General features: G+C 41.2%; 1 pseudogene; it reads right to left on the bottom strand.

Annotated features, from left to right (window-relative positions):
* The window catches only part of LOC101566233, a 2,723-nt pseudogene extending 2,377 nt beyond the window's left edge, over positions 1–346 (bottom strand).
* Positions 347–5,917: the final 5,571 nt, after the last annotated feature.

Below are 5,917 nucleotides of genomic sequence, written 5' to 3'. Positions count from 1 at the left end.
CGCCCAGGCAGTGGCCAGTCATCTCAGGCTTGATCTCCACCTGGTTGCAAGTCTTGCCATTGTAGACACCCACCATGCTGCCCACCATCTCGGTCTCGACGGTGTGTCTTCACCACCTCGGGCTTCTCCGTGGGTGGTGCCTCCTTTTTGACCTTGCGCAGACGCTTCAGTAGTGAATGCTGCTTCTGCCGAAGTCAACGGTTCAGCCGCGTCCTCTGCCGAACACTATAGAGCTGCATCAGCTGTTCGTAGGATGTGTCCAGCAGCTGGTCGAGGTCCACGCCGCGGTAGGTAAACTTGCGGAAGGTTCGCTTCTTCTTTTGCTCCACTTCCGCCATCTTGCCAGGTCTTCAGAAAAGCCATTTTTTTTTTTCTTTTTAAAATTTATGTTTATTTACTTATTGGATACAGAGTCTCCCCATGCAGTTCAGACTCAGTGAACTCCCTCTCTCAGCCTCCTCAGTGCTGGGATTACAGGTGTGTGCCACCACTTCTGTTTTCAGTGTCCAGCATGGTATGAGGTACTGGGGATCAAACTCAGGTCCTCAAAGCTTGCACTGTGATCATTAATGATATTAATTTACTGTGCCTTCACTACTATTTCACATGTGTGACATAAATTAACCACATGTTCTTTTTTTAGCTTTTGCTATGCAGGCTTTCCAGGCATGGTATGTGTCCCTTTCCATGTCTTTGTGTCACAATATTGGAGTACCTGTTGTGAATGTGCCTGTCTTAGGGCTTTGTCCTGGCATATGTGATATGTTCAGTTATAGCATTTTGGTGACTATAGTCATCTCTCACTTTTTTCCATGTGAGTGTTATAGAGCCTACGATTTTCTCTGCTACATGATGTTAAATTGAGGAGAAAAGAAAGAAAGCTTCCAGACTGTGTGTAAGACTTCATTGGCCCTTTAGCCTTTTTTTTTTTGTTGTTGTTTGCTTGTTTGTTTGTTTTTGGCAGAACCAGGGATTGAACTCAAGCCCTCGTGCTTGCCAGGCAAGTACTTATTCTACTATTCTATTGAGCCATCTCCCCGGCCCCTCTTTAGTCTCAATTGTGTTCTCTTGTATCTTAGCTGTGGCCTCCTTGTTAAGGATCTTCTCTGCTGAGAAACAGAAGGTGTCTTCCATGGGTACAGTGTACCTCACTGAGGTCATCAAGCACTCAGCTCTTTCCCTGTCATTTACTCTAGTCCAATATCTGAGTATCTTTGAAGGGCCTGATATACTGTCATCATATCCTCATCATATTCATCCTCAGGATCAAGAACAGAAAGACACCACAAAAAAGTCCTATCAAACTCTTACTTCAGAGTTTTGTTGCCAGCAGTGTAATTAACAGGGGGACTTTGGCCTCTGTATTTCTGCTTTCTCTTCATTCTTCTGTTCTCTCTTCTCACTTTCCCTGCCACCTGCTCTTTTGTTTCCTTTTTTCTTCTTTAATTTTCTCATTCCTTCTCTCATTTGGGGACTTAGAAGAATGTGTTTTATAATCTTTAGAGTATGATCAAGTAACATGACATTTTATGTGTGTTTTTCTAGTTCATGTGATCTGATAGGACGTTGTTAATAGCTATAATGAGTATGACCTGTAATGCAGCATTAATTAAGTAATTTAAGTTGAGTGATGTGATTGAGCCTCAGGAAGATTCTACATAAGGGCACTTACACTTTTAGAAAAGGAGAGGACCTTGTAACGTGCTTAGTGTTTATTACACACATGACTAGATGGGTCATTAGAGGTATGGGGGTAGAGAAATTTTTTTTTGTTTTGGTTGTTTTTTGGGTTTTTTTGTTTTTGTTTTTGTTTTTTTTTTTGGTTCTGAATGCCTTCAGGGCAGGTTTGGCTGGCTTGAGTTGTGGGAATCAAACCACAGCAACCTGAGGCTGACTGCTTTGTTGAAGCAGCCACTTAAAGAACTGAGCTAAGGAGCAGGCCCCCTTGTTTCTGTTTTTTGAGAAATAGTTTTAGAAAGACAAAATCCTTAGGCACAGAGTACAATGAGGCAGTATTCAACTGGAATGTAAAGGAATCACTGATGCACAGGAAAAACCAGACAATTCACATTTAATCTTTTTTCCTATAAATCTTGTCATATGAAAATGAGTTTATAGTGTCCTCTTTTTCTCATTAGGAAATTTTAAATTTTAAATCTATGCACAGTTTAAAGGACTGCTGATCTTAACAAGCAGGGTGTTAGAAAGCAAGTATCTCATGTACAGGTAGAGTGGAGGTTTGTTCTTTCTGAGCTTGTGCCTCTGATTGCCATATGGGTTTTTCTGGAAAATGGCTTTTATCTGCAAAGATTTGTCAGAATAAGACTATAGTTTCTACATCTGAGAGTATCTGAAGGGCAAACTTAGAAAAGATTCATACATAGGAAAACTTGTACTGTAACATCATGTAACTCAGTTGTGCTCCAAATTTTCTGGTCAAGGAGATTATGGGGCCACAGAGCAATGCAATTGATAACATAGAGTGTGCCTAAGGAGAGTCACCTGGAGAGAAAACATTCTCTCAGGCTTTCACAGAGAACAAATTGGTCAAGCAATGGCCGTGACTCATCCACATGGCTGACACTGACAAAGGATCTACAAACTGCGGTACAGGGTTTCAGGATAAATCCTGAGGGGATCTGACTGACCTTATCAGATATAAAAGCTACATTTCTTTTTATATAGGTCTTGCTTTATCTTGGTCTTAACCATCCAGCAGAAAAGTATAAAAACAAGATATGTAAAGTAAAGCCATATTAATATGCTGAGCTGTGAAAGGCCCAAGTCAACAATTTCTGTGGATAGCCCACTACTATTGTGTACTGCTGGACTGTGTTGGATTGTTTTGCTGAATTCGTGCACCTATAGTATTAAGATGCCAATGGAATACCCATATCTGACAGGACTAAAAAAAAAAAGAGGATACAAAGGAAGGACCATTTTGTATCTGTATATGCAGAATAGTTTGGATAGATATACAGTTACTTTCGCTTAATTCAATGAGAAGAAAGATTTGTACTAATAGTGTTTGGACAGGATATCTTGTCTGCATCTTGTACTATGGACAACCACTAAGAAGATAACAGTGTCCAATGCAGTAATTATTGAAACTGTCCTATTAATCAGTTTAAAAAACAATAAACTTAATTAAAAGCAAAAAAAAAAGATTCATGTGGTATTTGTGATCATTAATCATAATATAACAACTTGACTCAGAGGAGCATAGTTGTGATCACATTTTCAAGAACAACAAATAGGAAGAGCCCACTGAGTACAGTAAGAAGACACAGGCAGTTCTAAAATGCTAGGAGCAAATCCTGCTCTAATGCTATGCTCCCTCAGGCTGGGCCAAGTCAACATCCTGGGAAGAAGCCTGGGGTGGGAAGAGTTTGGTTGGAATCTCAGCCTTACATATGCAGGTAGGATGTTTTTTGTCTTGTCCTGTTTGATCAGTGAGCAAGAAATAGCAGCCTGGCATCAATGAAGAAGTTTGTGCTATACAAACTGTCCAGTCACACTCACTGGTGAGAGAAAGGGGTCCTCCTCTCTGGTAGGCACCCCAGACAAAAGCTCTCAGTGCTTGCTGAGAGCTCTTCACCTAGCTCAGCTTGACTTGCTTTGTACATTCTCCTGAAAGTGCCTGTATGGGAAGAATCCTGGAAGAGTCTCAGTCTTGGAACTGGTGATGATTGTTCAGTGCTGAGTGACCCAGGAGTGGGGGTTGTGGTGGAGGCATAAGTTCTGGTTGTAAGTGGACAGAACCAGCCTTGGCAGGACCTGGGTCTTTCTACATCAGTTGAAATCTTTGGGCCTATATCCAAACTGTCTCTGGTATACATTTGTTTCTTTTGGCTTTTTTATGTGGATCTGAAACTGCTGTTAGGACCAAACATCCTTCCTATCCCAGTGAGGTGACTTTACTAAGGATAGATCCATGCATTTGGCAGTGCAGTGCCTGCAGTCCCAACCCTCACCACACTATGCAGTGAGCAGGGACAGGCAGGGAGAACCCTAACTCCTGTGTGAGGTTTCTGTGTGGGTGGGATTGCCCTTTTAGGTGCCTGTTTTCTTCACACAGAAGACCTAATATTATGGTTTGTATCTAAAATGTCTTATAAATTTGGAAGTTGATTGGAAGGTGTAGGTCCTATTCTTATCTGTGAATTCACCTGTGGATGAGTTCGCTATCTGAAAGAGCAGTGAGGAGGATGGGCCTTGTTATAGGTGAGCTTCATGGGGAATGACATGGAAAAGCATGTTCTCTCCGCGCCTCCCCCACCTTTCTCTGCTTCCTGGAAGCCATGGTTCAAGCATATTTTTCTCCATAATTCCCTCTGCCAACCTGTTTCTACCTTCAAGCCGGCAGACCATGAAGTGAAACTGTGAGGCAAAGAAAACTTCTCATCCTTTCAGTTGTCCCACTGATGTAAAAATGAATGACAGCTAATTTGGAGGCAGCAGTTTGTTTTTGTTTTTTCTGCCTGTTGTTTGTTTGTTTGTTTGTTTTTGCAGAACCAGGGATTGAACTCAGGCCCTTGCACTTGTCAGGCAAGTGCTTATTCTACTGAGCTATCTGCCTAGCCCTTACACTAGAGCCACCAGCCACCACACCCAGTCTCAGTTGTCCCGAGGCTGGCCCAGCAGGCCCAGGGATCGAACCCTTGGGCCCTGCACCTGCTTGCCAGTCCCACCCCCAGGGTGTACTGAGATAGCAATTGAGACTGAATGTGGTAGCATGTGCCTGTAATCCCAGCTCTTGGCAGGTGGATCACTATGAGTCTGAACTAGTAGTGAGACCTTAAACCCCCTGTAGACCCTTCCCTAAAATAAAAAATAAAAAATAAAAAATAAAAAATAAATCCCAGTTATTCTTTCCCTTAGAGGAATTTCTTTCCTTTTCATAAAATATATTGCAGATTTTGGATCTTATTTGTTCTCTCCAAGTTTCACCTTTATACATGTGAATTTAATTTATTTCATTTATGGGTTGCATCTGTTTACCTATAAAACCCTCCAGTTTATTCATCTTTATAGTAGAATAGTACTACATTATATAAAAATGCCATGTCTTTTCTATCAAGTTCTCAGGTGATGGGCATTTGAGCTATTTCCAATATTTATCTATTACAAATTATGTTGCTATAAACATGGATGCACATATATTGCTATAATATGATGTTTTTAATTCTTCTGGTAAGATACCCAGAAGGGGACTAATTGAGTCAATTGGGACTTCTAATACTAGGTTTTAGAGGAACATTCACACTGATTTCAACAATGGTTGTACTAGTTTACACTGTTGCAACCAACCATAGAAAAGGGTTCCTTTTTCTCTACAGCCTCACCAGCATTTGTTATTGGTTGATTTCTTGATAGTAGCCATTGTTTTTGGAGTGAAGTGGAATCTCAGTCAAGCGCTTATCCTACTGAGCCATCTGCCCGGACCCTATGAGGTAGAATCTCAGCGTTTGTTTGTTTGTTTGGTACAGGGTCTCACTATACAGCTCAGACTCATAGTAATCCTATCTCAGTCTCCCTAGCTCTGGGATTACAGATCTGTGCCACCATGCCCAGGTTTGGTGGCTGGCTATTCATGTAGTACCAGCAATCATTTCAGGGTTCTTGCACTTGCTGGGCAGGTGCTTAAACCACCAAGCTATCTCCCCCACCCTCTCAGTGTTGTTTTAATTTGCATTTCACAAATGACTAATGATGTTGAGCATTTTTAAATATATTTAATTGGCATTTATATTTCTTCATCTGAGCAGTGTGTGTTGATCTCAGATGCCCATTTGGATTGGGTCTTTGAATTTGGAGGCCCTTACATTTTTCATGTTTCTTTATGTGCTCTAGAAAGAAGTCCTTTTCTTAGGAACTTCTTTTTTCCCACTGGTATTTCTTTTCACTCTGTTGATTT

The sequence above is a fragment of the Octodon degus genome, unplaced genomic scaffold, assembly GCF_000260255.1.
Source record: "Octodon degus isolate 3935 unplaced genomic scaffold, OctDeg1.0 scaffold00016, whole genome shotgun sequence".
Lineage (NCBI taxonomy): Eukaryota > Metazoa > Chordata > Mammalia > Rodentia > Octodontidae > Octodon > Octodon degus.
Note: the sequence above shows the minus strand (reverse complement) of the source record. Positions and strands in the feature narration are given on the sequence as shown.